Below are 18,966 nucleotides of genomic sequence, written 5' to 3' on the forward strand. Positions count from 1 at the left end.
GCAGGGACCTCAGAAGGAGTAGATGAAGCGATTGAAATCAGAGGTGCATCATCATGAACCCCCTGACATCCCCAGCTTAACACAGACATTGTTTTCCAATCCAGGACTGGATTATGAGTTTGTAACCATGGCAGACCAAGCACTAGTACATCATGTAAATTATACAGTACAAGGAAGCGAATCACCTCCTGATGAACGGGAGTCATGCGCATGGTCACTTGTGTCCAGTACTGCGGTTTATTCATAGCCAATGGTGTAGAGTCAATTCCCTTCAAAGGAATAGGAACTTCCAGAGGCTCCAGACTAAAACCGCAGCGTTTGGCAAATGACCAATCCATAAGACTCAGGGCAGCGCCCGAATCCACATAGGCATCGACGGAAATGGATGACAGTGAACAAATCAGAGTTACAGACAAAATGAACTTAGACTGCAGAGTACTAATGGCAAAAGATTTATCAACCTTTTTTGTGCGTTTAGAGCATGCTGATATAACATGAGCTGAATCACCACAATAAAAACACAATCCATTTTTCCGCCTATAATTTTGCCGTTCACTTCTGGACTGAATTCTATCACATTGCATAGTCTCAGGTGCCTGTTCAGAAGACACCGCCAACTGGTGCACAGGTTTGCGCTCCCGTAAACGCCGATCAATCTGAATGGCCATAGCCATAGACTCATTCAGACCTGTAGGCGCAGGGAACCCCACCATAATATCCTTAATGGCCTCAGAAAGACCATCTCTGAAGTTTGCAGCCAGGGCGCACTCATTCCACTGAGTAAGCACCGACCATTTCCGAAATTTTTGACAATATACTTCCGCTTCATCATGCCCCTGAGAGAGGGCTAATAAAGCCTTTTCAGCCTGAATCTCCAGGTTAGGTTCCTCATAGAGCAATCCCAGTGCCAGAAAAAACGCATCCACACTGAGCAATGCAGGATCCCCTGGTGCCAATGCAAATGCCCAATTCTGAGGGTCGCCCCGCAGGAAAGATATTACAATCTTGACCTGCTGAGCAGGGTCTCCAGAGGAGCGAGATTTCAAAGAAAGAAACAATTTGCAATTGTTCCTGAAATTCAGGAAGGTAGATCTATCTCCAGAAAAAAACTCTGGAATAGGAATTCTAGGTTCAGACATAGGAGTGTGAACAACAAAATCCTGTATGTTTTGAACTTTTGCAGCAAGATTATTCAGGCTGGAAGCCAAACTCTGGACATCCATGTTAAACAGCTAAGGTCAGAGCCATTCAAGGGTTAAGAGGAGGTAAGAAGCAGCTAGACAGCAATTAAGGGCTAGGCAGCAAAACTCTGAGGGAAAAAAAAAAAAAAAAAAGTTTCCCTTCAACACTTCTTTTTCTCCTGCTTCAGCCCAAACAATTAACACTTTGTGGGCCGGCTATACTGTCATATTCCCAATGGCAGGGAATTAAACACATAACATGGGCAAAAACAGGACGAGCTCTAGGGTGATGGAACCTGAGCTGACCGCGATCCTGAACCTCAACACTCAACTAACAGCAGCTGGGGAACGTTCCTGGGGGGACTCTAGACGTCTCGCGCCAGCCGGAGATCTAGCTACCCCTATCAGAAGAATCACAGACCTATCTTGCCTCCAGAGAAATATTCCCACAGAAATAGCAGCCCCCCACATATAATGACGGTGAAATGAGAGGAAGGCACAAACGTAGTTATGAAAACAGATTCAGCAAAATGAGGCACGCTAAAGCTAGATAGCAGAGGATACAAAAGGTGAACTGCGCGGTCAGCTTAAAACCCTTCAAAATACCATCCTGAAATTACTTGAACTCATGTGCCAACTCATGGTACATGAGTGGTAATTTCAGCCCACTAGAGCAACCAGCAGCAGAGAATTACATATCTGCAAGCTGGACTAAAAACATGAAAGCAAACATGAAACAGGGAAATCCAGACTTAGCTTGTCTTGAAGGCCTAGGAGCAGGTAGCAAATGTAACAGAGACACACTGATACATTGATAGCCGGCAAGGGAATGACAGGAAAGCCAGGTTAAATAGGAAACACCCAGCCTCTGATGGACAGGTGGAAACCAGAGACCGCAACCCACCAAAGTCACCCAGTACCAGCTGTAACCACCAGAGGGAGCCCAAAAACAGAATCCACAACACAGCAGTGTCCCACACATAAAAAGGGAGATTTATATTGCCACTAAGTGCATCTGTGTCAGTTCTGTTTGGCGTATATCTGCCAGCCACTTTCTGCCACTTATACCATGTAGTGTAATACAGTAGGCCTGTTTTTTATTTGCAGGAGTCTCCCGCACATAAAAAGGGAGATTTATATTGCAACTAAGTGCATCTGCGTCAGTTCTGTTTGACGAATATCTGCCAGCCACTTTCTGCCACGTACACTGTGTAGCGTAATACAGTGGGCCTGATTTTTGCAGCAGTGTTCCACACGTAAAAAGGGAGGTTTATATTGCCACTAAGTGCATCTGCGTCAGTTCTGTTTGGCGTATATCTGCCAGCCACTTTCTGCCACTTATACCGTGTAGTGTAATACAGTGGGCCTGAATTTTGCAGCAGTGTCCCACACATAAAAAGGGAGATTTATGTTGCCACTAAGTGCATCTGTGTCTGTTCTGTTTGGCATATATCTGCCAGCCGTTTTCTGCCACTTATACCATGTAGTGTAATACAGTGGGCCTGTTTTTTATTTGCAGCAGTCTCCCGCACATAAAAAGGGAGATTTATATTGCCACTAAGTGCATCTGCATCACTTCTGTTTGGCGTATATCTGCCAGCCACTTTCTGCCACTTATACCATGCAGTGTAATACAGTGGGCCTGTTTTTTATTTGCAGGAGTCTCCCGCACATAAAAGGGGAGATTTATATTGCCACTAAGTGCATCTGCGTCAGTTCTGTTGTCATGTCGGACACTGTCCAGACCAGGTCGTCTGACAGACAGCGGTAATTCCGCGTTTGACCACTGTTTTCTCATTGGCGTCGGCTAGTTTTCGTCTGGCTGCTCCGGGGTTAATTTATCTGATCCTCGGATTGGAAGCTGGGCCATGCCCATTTCCTTTAAATGGTTCTCCTGATCTTTGGGCGTCGCCGATTATAGCTTCTGTCTTATCCGTAGTTATCTCGGTCCGGAGTGGAGAGCTGGTTGTTGGAGAATCGTTGCTGGTGGTGTATTTTCCTTTGTCTTATTTACTCCTTCCTATATTTGTATTTATTTTGCCCTGCACCTTTATAGTGTATTCCTGATTGACTGCGGCGTGGTGTATATTTTCCTTTATCCTTGTTTGTTATAACTGTTGGTATTGGTCTATTGCATTCACTGGGTGGTGGGCATGAGTGTTCAGTCTAGGGCTGAATCAGGAGTCAGGGTGAGGGTGGAGGCCTGAACATGCACACCTTCAGTGTAAACTTCAGGTAGAGGGTCAGACAGGGTTTCCCTAGTCTGAGGGAAATTGCAGGGGCCCGGGTTATTAGCTCTCGCCCTCCTTGTATCCCTGTGACATTATAATCGGCCTAACAAAAAAAAAAAAAGGGGGGTTCCTTTTTTTTTTTCCTCTTCTCTGTGTTTTGTCATGGATCCCATGACTTCCATGGCCCGCCAGTTGGAGGCGCTGTCCCTACAGGTCACTGAGTTGAGGGGAGCAGTGCAGCAACAGGGACTAGCAGTATCTAATATACAGGCTGGAGCGACAGGAGGAGTTAATGAGCCCAAGTTTCCTTTGCCTGAAAAATTTGCTGGTGAAGCGTGCAAACTGTATTTCCGTATGCGCCCGATCTCCTCTGTTAATGAGGCTCAACGTGTGGGTCTGGTGTTGTCATTATTAAGCGGGGATCCCCAAGCATGGGCATTTTCGTTGCCGTCTGATTCTGCTGCATTTAACTCAGTGGAGGGTTTCTTTTCTGCTCTAGGACACATTTACGACGATCCAGACAGAATGGCTCTAGCAGAATCTAAGTTACGCACTATTTGCCAGGGGGAGCGTGTTGCAGAGGATTACTGTTCTGAATTTCGCCGCTGGGCAGTTGACACTCAGTGGAATGAGCCAGCATTGCGGAGCCACTTTATTCATGGAGTTTCTAATAGGGTTAAAAAAGCCCTCCTGATGTACGAGACTCCTGCTTCACTAGATTCCGCTATGAGTCTTGTTGTCCGCATTGATCGCCGTTTGCGTCAGGGGAATCATGAGACGCCGCCTGTGGGTGAATGTTTAGGTTCACCTGAGGTTGCTGCAGATGAGCCCACGGAATCTATGCAAATTGCAGGGGTGTCACATGTTTAGAATCGTACCCCTGTACTCAGGAAGCAGGGAGCCTGTTTTTTGTGCGGTAAAACTGGTCATTTTATTAATATCTGTCCTCTGCTGTTAAAGAAAAACGCAACGGCGGAAAACTGAGCTCAGAGGGTGTGGATGAGTCCAATCTGAGCTTATGTATATCCTTCATGATGATTTCTCAGTGCATGCTCCCTGCCAAAGTTGTTGTCGGTGGCAGAGAGATATCAATCACTATTTTTGTGGATAGTGGTTCCGCCACAAATCTCATTGATGAGGAGTTTGCGCGCACTGCTGGTTTTAAGATTGAAAAACTGCCTCATCCTATCCATGTGGTCACCATCAATTCTGCTCCTCTTCCACAGGGGGAGATTACTGAGTTTGTGGCTGAGATTATACTCCACATTGGGGTTCTTCATTTCGAGCAGGTCACATGTAAGGTGCTCAAGAGTCTTCCGGCACAATTGGTTCTGGGTTTTCCATGGTTGTCTACACACAACCCGGTGATTGACTGGAAAACTCAGGACATAATCCAGTGGAGTGATTTCTGTCAGGAGAATTGCCTGGCCACATGTGTGTCCGCTGTGACTTCAAGCGTTCCGGAGTCACTTCAGGATTATGCGGATGTGTTCTCTGAGAAGGGTTGTTCAGAGTTGCCGCCACACCACTCCTATGACTGTTCTATCAGGTTTAAACCAGGGGCCAAGTTGCCTAAAGCAAGGATGTTCAACATCTCCGGTCCGGAGAGACAAGCGCTCAAGGATTACATTTCTGAAAGTTTGAGCAAAGGGCACATCAGGCCGTCATCCTCGCCGGTGGCAGCAGGGTTCTTCTTCGTGAAGAAGAAAGATGGTGGATTACGCCCGTGTTTGGATTTCAGGGAATTGAACCAGATTACGGTTCGTGATCCATACCCTATGCCACTGATACCTGACTTGTTCAACCAGGTGGCAGGTGCTAAGTGGTTTACCAAGCTTTACCTCAGGGGGGCGTACAACCTCATAAGAGTCCGTCAAGGTGATGAGTGGAAGACGGCTTTTAATACCCCTGAGGGTCATTTTGAAAATTTGGTGATGCCTTTTGGGTTAACTAACGCACCTGCAGTGTTCCAACATTTCATCAATGATGTGTTCTCGCATGTTTTGGGGAAATTCGTTATCGTGTACCTAGATGACATCCTCATATATTCTTGCGACCGTGATGCTCATTTCGATCATGTCAGGCAGGTGTTACAGCTTCTCAGAGAGAATAAGCTGTATGCTAAACTTGAGAAATGTGTATTTTTTGCTCAAGAGTTGCCATTCTTGGGTTATATTGTGTCTGCTTCTGGTTTTAAAATGGACGCCGCTAAGGTTCAAGCGGTGCTGCATTGGGAACGTCCTGATAACCTGAAAGCACTTCAGCGGTTCCTTGGGTTTTCTAACTACTATAGGAAATCGATCAAGGATTTTTCTATCATTGCTAAACCGCTAACTGACATGACTAAAAAGGGTACCAATTTCTCCGTTTGGCCTGAGGCTGCTGTTCGCGAATTGAATTTCTCAAGAACAGTTTTGTTTCAGCCCCCATTCTTGTGCAGCAAGATGTATCTAAACCCTTTGTCGTGGAAGTCAATGCGTCTGAGGTTGGTGTGGCGGCGGTACTATCTCAAGGCTCATCCTTGAGTGGTTTGCGTCCGTGCGCCTATTTCTCCAAAAAACTGTCGTCCGCTGAACGTAACTACGATATCGGCAACAGGGAGTTGTTGGCTATTAAGTTGGCCTTTGAGGAATGGCGACACTTCTTGGAGGGGTCGGTACATCAGGTCACTGTTATTACTGACCATAAGAATCTGCTGTATTTGGAGTCTGCCAAGCGTCTGTCTCCCAGGCAGGCTCGCTGGGCATTGTTTTTCACGCGGTTCAACCTTGTTGTCACTTACAGACCAAGGTCTAAAAACACTAAGGCGGATGCCCTGTCCAGGTGTTTTCTGGGGGGAGAACCTCGGGAAGACCCAGTACCCATTCTCCAAAAGGGTGTTGTGGTTTCAGCCCTCACTACTGAGGTTGAGGCTGAGATTGCCGAGGCTCAGGAGGAGGTACCATCTGAGCTTCCCATCAACAAATCTTTTGTACCGCTTCATCTCCGCCTAAAGGTGTTGGCGGAGCATCATGATACTGTCCTGGCTGGCCACCCAGGGGTTAGAGGTACTTTGGAGTTGGTGTCACGTCGGTTTTGGTGGTCCAAAATCCGACAGGACGTGGTCTTATATGTGTCAGCTTGCACCACGTGCGCTAGGGCGAAGACGCCCAGCACCCGTCCTGTTGGCACACTACTTCCTCTGGAGGTACCTAGTAAGCCATGGATGGAAATCTCCATGGATTTCATCACTGATTTGCCTCCCTCAGCTGGGAACACGGTCATTTTGGTGATTGTGGATCGGTTTTCAAAAATGTCGCACTTTGTGTCTTTGCCTTCTTTACCTAACGCTAAGACTCTTGCTCAGGTGTTTGTGCAGGAGGTGGTCAGGCTTCATGGAGTTCCGTCTGACATCGTGTCAGATAGGGGTACTCAGTTTGTAGCAAAATTTTGGAAATCATTTTGCTCATGGCTGGGGATCAAGTTGTCTCATTCATCTGCGTTTCATCCCCAGTCAAATGGTCAGACCGAGCGTATGAACCAAAATTTGGAGCAGTACTTGCGCTGCTTTGTCTCTGATAATCAGGAGGAGTGGTCTACCTTTCTTCCTTTGGCTGAGTTTGCCATCAATAATCACCGCCAGGAGTCATCTGGGGAGTCTCCGTTTTTTTTGTGTTTACGGGCTACATCCTCAGTTTTGTACGTTGAGTCAGAGAGGTTCTTCCGGCGTTCCGGAGGAAGACCAGTTAGGAACACAATTGTCATAAGTCTGGAGGAGAGTGAAAGAGCGCCTGTTGAGTGTGGGTGCTAGGTACAAACGTGTGACTGACAGTAGGCGTGTGCCAGGTCCGGACCTGAGTGTGGATGACTGGGTGTGGTTATCCACAAAAAACATAAAACTCAAGATACCATCCCTTAAATTGGGTCCACAGTTTATTGGTCCATTTAGGGTCACCGCCGTCATTAACCCAGTAGCGTACCGACTGGAGCTCCCTACGGTGTATAAAATGCACAACTTGTTCCACAGGTCTCTTCTTAAGAAGGTGGTGGGTTATGTGGACGAGGCGCCTATGCCACCTCCAGTCTTGGTGGATGGTAACCTAGAATTTGAAGTCTCCAGGGTGGTTGACTCTCGTGTGCGCACTTTACAATATTTGGTACACTGGCGTGGTTATGGGCCTGAGGAGAGGTCCTGGGTACCAGCCTTGGACATTCATGCGGATCGGCTGGTCAGGTGTTTTCATCATCGCCATCCGGACAAGCCGGGTCCTATAAGCCGTGAGGGCCCTGGGGTCCCTCGTAGAAGGCGGGGTACTGTCATGTTGGACACTGTCCAGACCAGGTCATCTGACAGACAGCGGTAATTCCGCGTTTGACCACTGTTTGCTCATTGGCGTCGGCTAGTTTTCGTCTGGCTGCTCCGGGGTTAATTTATCTGATCCTCGGATTGGAAGCTGGGCCATGCCCATTTCCTTTAAATGGTTCTCCTGATCTTTGGGCGTCGCCGATTATAGATTCTGTCTTATCCGTAGTTATCTCGGTCCGGAGTGGAGAGCTGGTTGTTGGAGAATCGTTGCTGGTGGTGTATTTTCCTTTGTCTTATTTACTCCTTCCTATATTTGTATTTATTTTGCCCTGCACCTTTATAGTGTATTCCTGATTGACTGCGACGTGGTGTATATTTTCCTTTATCCTTGTTTGTTATAACTGTTGGTATTGGTCTATTGCATTCACTGGGTGGTGGGCGGTGGTGTTCAGTCTAGGGCTGAATCAGGAGTCAGGGTGAGGGTGGAGGCCTGAACATGCACACCTTCAGTGTAAACTTCAGGTAGAGGGTCAGACAGGGTTTCCCTAGTCTGAGGGAAATTGCAGGGGCCCGGGTTATTAGCTCTCGCCCTCCTTGTATCCCCGTGACATCTGTTTGGCGTATATCTGCCAGCCACTTTCTGCCACGTACACTGTGTAGTGTTATACAGTGGGCCTGATTTTTGCAGCAGTCTCCCACACATATAGAAAGTGAGATTTAAATTCACAACAAGTTTACATACATCTTCTACCTTGTTTTACAGTACCATATAACGGTTGTTAGTTTGGTTACAATTTCCCAAGAATGAGGAAGTCTGGTGGAAGAGGTCATGGCCGTGGGCGGTCATTGCCAGCTGGTAATGATGGTGTTGGTGGTGGTGGAGCATCTGGTGGTATTGGGAAAAGCAAAATAGCACCTAAGGCTCGAGTTGTTGAGCCACCGTCATCGTCTGGCTACACAAGGCCTCGAACGCTCCCTTTTCTGGGAGTAGGAAAACCGCTTTTAAAGCCGGAGCAGCAGGAAAAAGTTTTGGCTTTCCTTGCTGACTCAGCCTCTAGCTCTTTCGCCTCCTCTTCGGAAAGTTCAAAATTGAAAAGAAGCGAGTCATCAGTGGATGCTCCTGGTTTGGAACAAGTCGCTTCCTTGTGTCCTTCACCCAGAACAACAGTGAAGGATGCATCAGGTGACACAACAGGTTACTCCATGGAGCTCTTTACACATACCGTGCCTGGGTTAGAAAGGGAAATTGTTAACAGGCCATTACAAGATGAATCGGACATGGAGTGCACTGATGCACAGCCACAGCTAGATTATTATGCTGTTCTATTGACTCAGATCACAACATTGCCCTCGCAGTGTACTGAGCCACAATTTGACCCTGATGAGACTATGGTGCCCCGTCCCGAACGCTATAGCACCTTACACAGTGACACAGAGGAAGGTGCACAGGACATTGAAGAGGAGGTGATAGATGACCCAGTTGTTGACCCCAATTGGCAGCCATTGGGGGAACAGGGTGCCGCTGGCAGTAGCTCTGAAGCGGAGGAGTATGAGCCGCAGCAGGCATCAACATCGCAGCAGCTTTCATCTGGCAGGCCCGTATCTGGCCAAAACCGTGTGTCAAAACCAAAAACAGTTTTAGGACAGCGTGGCCATCCGGTGAAAGTAGCACAGCGTGCAATGCCTGAAAAGGTATTCGATAGTAGGAAGAGTGCAGTCTGGCAATTTTTTAACCAAGATCCGAATGATCAGTGCAAAGTTATCTGTAAGAAATGCTCAAGGACCTTTAGCAGAGGGCAGAATGTCAAAAATTTAAATACATCGTGCATGCGTAGACATTTAGCCAGCATGAACTTGCAAGCCTGGACTAACTACCAAACGTCCCGTAACGTAGGTGCACCCGCTCAGAATGAAGCTAGTCAGCAACGCTACATTGCTTCCTTCACTGTAAGCCCACCATTTAGGACACCACCTGCAGCAAATGTGGAGGTATCGTTGCAAGGCCAAAGCAGTCAGGAAATCACCAGGTTGTTGGTAAGAAACACTGTATGTAGGCCAACAGCAAGAATACCCTCACCAACCCTCTCTCAATCTGCCATGTCCACCACCACCCCCGCTAGTTCCACCATATGCAGCTCTCCAGTCCAGCTCACCCTACAAGAGACTCTCATTAGGAAAAGGAAGTACTCATCCTCTCATCCGCGTACACAGGGTTTGAACGCCCACATTGCTAGACTAATCTCGTTAGAGATGATGCCCTACCGGTTGGTTGAAAGCGAAGCTTTCAAAGCCCTGATGACCTACGCAGTACCACGCTATGACCTACCCAGCCGACACTTCTTTGCGAAAAAAGCCATCCCAGCCCTTCACCAGCATGTCAAAGACCGCACTGTCCATGCACTCAGGCAATCAGTCAGTAGAAAGGTGCACCTCACAACAGATGCATGGACCAGTAGGCATGGCCAGGGACGTTATGTGTCCATCACAGCACACTGGGTTAATGTGGTGGATGCAGGGTCCACAAGGGACAGCCATAGTGGGACAGTTCTCCCTAGCCCATGGTCTAGGAAACCGTTGGCTGTGGGCGTTCGCCACCCCTCCTCCTCCTCCTCCTCCAGCAGAAGCGAAAGCTCGTCCACAGAGCGCAGTCGCACGACCACTCCATCCGCAGCTGCCAGTGTTGCACACGAGGTGTCCCATTATGGAACAGCTAGTGGTAAGCGTCAGCAGGCTGTGTTGGAAATGAAGTGTTTAGGTGACAACAGACACACCGCGGAAGTTCTGGCCGAGTTCTTGCAGCAAGAAACTCATTCATGGCTGGGCAGTGTCCATCTTGAGGCAAGCAAGGTAGTCAGTGATAACGGAAGGAATTTTATGGCTGCCATAGCCCTTTCACAACTGAAACACATACCTTGCCTGGCTCACACCTTGAACCTGGTGGTGCAGTGCTTCCTGAAAAGTTATCCGGGGTTACCAGCCCTGCTCCTGAAGGTGCGAAGACTTTGCTCGCACATCCGCCGTTTGCCAGTACACTCCAGCCGTATGCAGAACCATAAGCGATCGTTGAAGCTTCCCCAGCACCGCCTAATAATCGACATTGCAACAAGGTGGAACTCCACACTGCACATGCTTCAGAGGCTGTGCGAACAGAGGCGTGCTGTATTGTATTTGTGGGAGGATACACATACACGGGCAGGCAGTTGGATGGCAGACATGGAGTTGTCAGGTGTGCAGTGGTCGAAGCTACAAGACCTCTGTCAAGTCCTTCAGTGTTTTGAGGAATGCACACGGCTGGTAAGTGCAGACGATGCCATCATAAGCATGAGCATCCCACTAATGCGTCTGCTGATGCAAAGTTTGACGCACATTAATGAGCAGGCGTCTGCAGCCAAGGATGATGAAAGCCTTGATGACAGTCAGCCATTGTCTGCTCAGGGAACTCTCCTGGACGAGGTGGCGGACGAAGAGGAGGAGGAGGAGGAGGAGGAGGATGATGGGGATGAATATTTATGGGAGGAGGAAGCTTCTCAGGGGGCAATAGAAACTGGTGGCGTTGCAAGGTCAGGTACAGGCTATTTGCGGGAGACAAGTGATGTTGATTTGCCAGAAAGTGCTCCTCAACCCAGTAGAAGCAGTGACTTGACACCTGGAACATTGGCCCACATGGCTGATTATGCCTTGCGTATCCTAAAAAGGGACCCCCGCATTATCAAAATGATGACCGATGACGATTACTGGTTGGCCTGCCTCCTGGATCCACGCTATAAAGGGAAATTGCAAAATATCATGCCACATGAGAACCTTGAACAAATATTGGCTACCAAACAAGCAACTCTTGTAGACCGTTTGGTTCAGGCATTCCCAGCACACAGCGGCAGTGATGGTTCTCACACGAGCTGCAGGGGGCAACATGACAGAGGTGTAAGAGGTGCACAAATCAGAAGTGGCGTTGGACAGAGAGGTTTTATGACCAGGTTGTGGAGTGATTTCGCAATGACCGCAGACATGACAGGTACTGCTGCATTGATTCAAAGTGACAGGAGACAACATTTGTCCAGTATGGTTACAAATTATTTTTCCTCCCTTATCGATGTTCTCTGTTATGGACCTGGTGGTTAGGAGCACCCGAAATGACCTGATGGTTAAAATGGAAAAACCTGGGACAAGCTCTGAGGAAGTGGTAACTCTACTGACCGCAATCCCTAATCCTATCACACACACTAGAAATAGCCGTGGAGCGTACCTAACTCTCCCTAGAGGCCTCTTCACAGCCTAAGAGCTAACTACCCCTAAAGATAGAAATAGCAGCCTACCTTGCCTCAGAGAAATTCCCCAAAGTAAAGGTAGCCCCCCACAAATATTGACTGTGAGTTAAGAGGAAAGTAACAAACACAGGAATGAAACAGATTTTAGCAAAGGAGGCCGAATCTTCTATAGACAGACAGAGGATAGGAAAGGGAACTATGCGGTCAGTATTAAAAACTACAAAAACCACACAGAGTGTGCAAAAAGACCTCCACACCGACTCACGGTGTGGAGGTGCAGCTCTGCACCCCCAGAGCTTCCAGCTAGCAAGGAAATATCATAATAGCAAGCTGGACTAGAAACATAGCATGTACTGAGAAATATATTCAAAAACCAATGAACAGCAAATGGACTAGCGAGGACTTAGCTTCTGCTGGAGTAGACAGGTCATCTGAGAAATCCAAGAGAGATCTGAACCAGTACTGAGACATTGACAGCTGGCATGAACTAACGACCTGGGCAGAGTTAAATAGGGAAGCCAGCAGCAGCAATAAACGAGGGCAGCTGAGAAAGCCAACCTCAAAGATCAGCAGTTCCACTTAAAGCCACCAGAGGGTGTCCAAGGACAGAACTCACCAAAGTACCATTCACGACCACAGGAGGGAGCCTGAGAATGGAATTCACAACAGTACCCCCCCCTTGAGGAGGGGTCACCGAACCCTCACCAGAGCCCCCAGGCCGATCAGGACGAGCCAAATGAAAGGCACGAACCAAATCGGCAGCATGGACATCGGAGGCAACAACCCAGGAATTATCCTCCTGACCATAGCCCTTCCATTTAACCAGGTACTGAAGCTTCCGTCTCGAAATACGAGAATCTAAAATCTTCTCCACCACATACTCCAACTCCCCCTCAACCAACACCAGAGCAGGAGGATCAACGGAAGGAACCATAGGCGCCACATATCTCCGCAACAACGACCTATGGAACACATTATGGATGGCAAAAGAAGCTGGAAGGGCCAAACAAAACGACACAGGATTGATAATTTCAGAAATCTTATAAGGACCAATGAAACGAGGCTTGAACGTAGGAGAAGAAACCTTCATAGGAACAAAACGAGAAGACAACCAATCCAAATCCCCAACACGAAGTCGGGGACCAACACAGCGACGGCGGTTAGCAAAACGTTGCGCCTTCTCCTGAGACAACGTCAAATTGTCCACCACGTGAGTCCAAATTTGCTGCAACCTGTCCACTACAGAATCCACACCAGGACAGTCAGAGTGCTCAACCTGCCCTGAAGAAAAACGAGGATGAAAACCAGAATTACAAAAAAAAGGCGAAACCAAAGTAGCAGAACTAGCCCGATTATTAAGGGCGAACTCGGCCAATGGCAAGAAGGTCACCCAATCATCCTGATCAGCAGAGACAAAGCATCTCAGATAGGTCTCCAAGTTCTGATTAGTTCGTTCGGTTTGGCCATTTGTCTGAGGATGGAACGCTGAAGAAAAAGACAAATCAATGCCCATCTTAGCACAAAAGGACCGCCAAAACCTAGAAACAAACTGGGAACCTCTGTCCGACACAATGTTCTCCGGAATGCCATGCAAACGAACCACATGCTGAAAAAATAATGGAACCAAATCAGAGGAGGAAGGCAATTTAGGCAAGGGTACCAAATGGACCATCTTAGAAAACCGATCACAAACCACCCAGATGACAGACATCCTTTGAGAGACAGGAAGATCAGAAATGAAATCCATGGAAATATGCGTCCAGGGCCTCTTCGGGACAGGCAAAGGCAAAAGCAACCCACTGGCACGAGAACAGCAAGGTTTGGCCCGAGCACAAGTCCCACAGGACTGCACAAAAGAACGCACATCCCGTGACAAGGAAGGCCACCAAAAGGACCTAGCAACCAATTCTCTGGTACCAAAAATCCCAGGATGACCTGCCAATACTGAACAATGAACCTCAGAAATAACCCTACTAGTCCATCTATCAGGGACAAACAGTTTCTCCACTGGACAGCGGTCAGGTCTATCAGCCTGAAACTCCTGCAGCACCCGCCGCAAATCAGGGGAGATGGCAGACAAAATCACCCCCTCTTTGAGAATACCAGCCGGCTCAGAGACTCCCGGAGAATCAGGCAAAAAACTCCTAGAAAGGGCATCAGCCTTCACATTCTTAGATCCCGGAAGGTATGAGACCACAAAATCGAAATGGGAGAAAAACAGTGACCATCGAGCCTGTCTAGGATTCAACCTCTTGGCGGACTCGAGGTAAGTCAGATTCTTGTGATCAGTCAAGACCACCACGCGATGTTTGGCTCCCTCAAGCCAATGTCGCCACTCCTCGAATGCCCACTTCATAGCCAACAACTCCCGATTGCCAACATCAAAATTACGCTGAGCAGGCGAAAACGTTCTAGAAAAGAAAGCACACGGCTTCATCAAAGAGCCATCAGAACTTCTCTGAGACAAAACAGCCCCTGCCCCAATCTCAGAAGCATCAACCTCGACCTGAAAAGGGAGCAAAACATCTGGCTGACGCAACACAGGGGCCGAAGTAAAACGACGTTTAAGCTCCTGAAAAGCCTCAATGGCTGCAGGGGACCAGTTCACCACATCAGCACCTTTCTTCGTCAAATCAGTCAAAGGCTTAACCACACTAGAAAAATTAGCGATGAAGCGACGGTAAAAATTAGCAAAGCCCAGGAACTTCTGAAGACTCTTCACAGATGTAGGTTGAGTCCAATCATAAATGGCCTGAACTTTAACAGGGTCCATCTCGATAGTAGAAGGGGAAAAAATGAAGCCCAAAAAGGAAACCTTCTGAAGTCCAAAGAGGCATTTAGACCCCTTCACAAAAAAAAGCATTAGCACGAAGGACCTGGAACACCATCCTGACCTGCCTTACATGAGACTCCCAATCATCCGAAAAGAAGAAAACATCATCCAAATATACAATCATGAACCTATCCAGATACTTCCGGAAGATGTCGTGCATAAAGGACTGAAACACAGATGGGGCATTAGAAAGCCCGAATGGCATCACCAGGTACTCAAAATGGCCCTCGGGCGTATTAAATGCTGTTTTCCATTCATCGCCCTGTTTAATACGCACAAGATTATACGCCCCTCGAAGGTCAATCTTGGTAAACCAACTAGCCCCCTTAATCCGAGCAAACAAATCAGACAACAGAGGCAAAGGGTACTGAAATTTGACCGTGATTTTATTGAGAAGGCGGTAATCTATACAGGGTCTCAGAGAGCCATCCTTCTTGGCCACAAAAAAGAACCCTGCTCCCAACGGTGACGAAGACGGGTGAATATGTCCTTTCTCCAAGGACTCCTTTACATAACTCCGCATAGCGGCATGTTCTGGCACAGATAAATTAAACAGTCGGCCCTTAGGGAACTTACTACCAGGAATCAAATTAATAGCGCAATCACAGTCCCTATGAGGAGGTAGGGCACTGGACTTGGGCTCATCAAATACATCCTGGTAATCCGACAATTACTCAGGAATTTCAGAAGGAATGGAAGAAAAATTGACATCAAAGGAACATCAGTATGTATCCCTTGACAACCCCAACTAGACACAGACATTGATTTCCAATCCAGTACTGGATTATGAACCTGTAACCATGGCAAACCCAACACGACAACATCATGCAAATTATGCAACACCAAAAAGCGAATATTTTCCTGATGTGCGGGAGCCATGCACATGGTCAGCTGAGTCCAGTACTGAGGTTTATTCTTGGCCAATGGCGTAGCATCAATCCCCCTTAAGGGAATAGGAATCTGCAAAGGCTCCAAGAAAAAACCACAGCGCCTGGCAAACTCCAAGTCCATCAAATTCAGAGCAGCGCCCGAATCCACAAATGCCATAACAGAGTAGGACAACAATGAGCAAATCAGAGTAACAGATAAGAGAAATTTAGGCTGCACAGTACTAATGGTGACAGACCTAGCGAACCTCTTAGTGCGCTTTGGACAATCAGAGATAGCATGAGAGGAGTCACCACAGTAAAAACACAGCCCATTCTGACGTCTGTGTTCTTGCCGTTCAGCTCTGGTCAAAGTCCTATCACATTGCATAGGCTCAGGCCTTTGCTCAGAGGACACCGCCAAATGGTGCACAACTTTGTGATTGCGCAAACGCCGATCAATCTGAATGGCCAAAGACATTGATTCATTCAGACCAGCAGGCGTGGGGAACCCCACCATAACATCTTTAAGGGCTTCAGAAAGACCCTTTCTGAAAATTGCTGCCAGGGCACACTTATTCCATTGTGTAAGCACAGACCACTTTCTAAACTTCTGCCAATATACTTCTGCTTCATCCTGACCCTGACATAGAGTCAGCAAGATCTTTTCTGCCTGATCCACAGAATTAGGTTCGTCATAAAGCAATCCAAGCGCTAGAAAAAATGCATCTACATTAAGCAATGCAGGATTTCCTGGCTCAAGGGAGAATGCCCAGTCTTGCGGGTCACCACGCAACAAAGAAATAACAATCTTTACTTGCTGAATAGGGTCACCAGAAGAGAGGGGTTTCAGAGCAAGAAACAGTCTGCAATTATTTTTGAAATTCAAAAATTTAGATCTATCCCCAGAAAACAAATCAGGAATTGGAATTCTAGGCTCTAACATTGGATTCTGAACTACATAATCTTGAATACTCTGTACCCTAACAGCGAGTTGATCCACACAAGAGGACAAACCCTGAATATCCATATCTACACCTGAGTCTTGAACCACCCAGAGGTTAAGGGGAAAAGAAAGACAAAACAAGCAGCAAAGAAAAAAAAATTGACTCAGAACTTCTCTTTTCCCTCTTTTAAGATGCATTAACACTTTGTTGGCCAGCTGTACTGTTATGGACCTGGTGGTTAGGAGCACCCGAAATGACCTGATGGTTAAAATGGAAAAACCTGGGACAAGCTCTGAGGAAGTGGTAACTCTACTGACCGCAATCCCTAATCCTATCACACACACTAGAAATAGCCGTGGAGCATACCTAACTCTCCCTAGACGCCTCTTCACAGCCTAAGAGCTAACTACCCCTAAAGATAGAAATAGCAGCCTACCTTGCCTCAGAGAAATTCCCCAAAGTAAAGGTAGCCCCCCACAAATATTGACTGTGAGTTAAGAGGAAGTAACAAACACAGGAATGAAACAGATTTTAGCAAAGGAGGCCGAATCTTCTCTAGACAGACAGAGGATAGGAAAGGGAACTATGCGGTCAGTATTAAAAACTACAAAAACCACGCAGAGTGTGCAAAAAGACCTCCACACCGACTCACGGTGTGGAGGTGCAGCTCTGCACCCCCAGAGCTTCCAGCTAGCAAGGAAATATCATAATAGCAAGCTGGACTAGAAACATAGCATGTACTGAGAAATATATTCAAAAACCAATGAACAGCAAATGGACTAGCGAGGACTTAGCTTCTGCTGGAGTAGATAGGTCATCTGAGGAATCCAAGAGAGATCTGAACCAGTACTGAGACATTGACAGCTGGCATGAACTAACGACCTGGGCAGAGTTAAATAGGGAAGCCAGCAGCAGCAATAAACGAGGGCAGCTGAGAAAGCCAACCTCAAAGATCAGCAGTTCCACTTAAAGCCACCAGAGGGTGTCCAAGGACAGAACTCACCAAAGTACCATTCACGACCACAGGAGGGAGCCCGAGAACGGAATTCACAACAGTTCTCCCTCACAGGTCATTCCCCTTTGATTACTGGGCATCTAAAATAGACACCTGGCCTGAATTGGCAGAATATGCATTACAGGAGCTCGCTTGCCCAGCTGCTAGTGTGCTATCAGAAAGAGTCTTCAGTGCTGCTGGTTTAATACTGACCGAAAAAAGGACTCGTCTGGCTACCCAAAATGTTGATGATCTAACCTTCATTAAAATGAACCAATCATGGATTTCTAATTATTTTCCCCTGCTGACACGTAGCTTTCCTGTAAAAAGGTCTTGCGTTTATACTCCTCTTACTGACTGCTCCAATTCCTCCATTTGCAGCTGCTGAATGTCCACCATAGGCCATTTTTACACCTCCATAAATGGGCTGACTCCCCCCACGGGGCCGTGGTCACCACTTGGCGCAAGCACTTGTGCGAGTGCCATTTTCCTGGACAGGTGGGTGTGCCCACTTTTGGCCAATGGCACTGGCACAGGGTCCCTCGTAGTACAATGAAGTGTCTCTGGCGGTGGTGGTGCACACCCAATGTCAGACACACCGTTGTAATATGAGGGGCCCTGGGCCAGTACCGCCGCCCACGAGAGAGTGTTCCCCCCAGCTCAAACAGTGCAATACCACTTGCAAAACTTACCTGTCACTGCTCCACCACTGTGGAAATGATAGATGATAGTAAAAATATACAGGGGCTCTGCCCTCCATTTAGACCTGTGAATACTGTGCGCGAACTACCACTGTCTGCTACTCAGCAGAGGAACCCACCCCTATACCAAGCTTTGCCACCTGTTTATTTAGGAACATTTTTTTGGCAGACATTTAGCCCACTTAACTATTTTGGCCAACTTACTGTGTCAGCCACTTCTTCCAGTTGTCCTCCACCGAACAAAGCAGTGCCGCCAGTTTACTCCTGTTACCAGTTTAGAACTGCATAGAGCCTACTTTTCTATTTTAGGCCTAGTAAGTCTGCGCCACTCCTTGCAATCTTCCTCCGCTGACCAAACCAATGCTGCCTGTGTACCCCTGTAACCTATTTTAAACTGCATTGAGCCTACTTTTCTATTTTACGCCTAGTAAGTCTGCGCCACTCCTCGCAATCATCCTCCGCTGACCAAACCAATGCTGCCTGTGTACCCCTGTAACCTATTTTAAACTGCATAGAGCCTACTTTTTTAATTTAGGCCTAGTAAGTATGCGCCATTCCTTGCAATCGTCCTCCGCTGACCAAACTAATGCTGCCTGTGTACCCATGTAACCTATTTTCAACTGCATTGAGCCTACTTTTCTATTTTTGGCCTAGTAAGTCTGT

This window comes from Ranitomeya variabilis, chromosome 5, assembly GCF_051348905.1.
Source record: "Ranitomeya variabilis isolate aRanVar5 chromosome 5, aRanVar5.hap1, whole genome shotgun sequence".
Lineage (NCBI taxonomy): Eukaryota > Metazoa > Chordata > Amphibia > Anura > Dendrobatidae > Ranitomeya > Ranitomeya variabilis.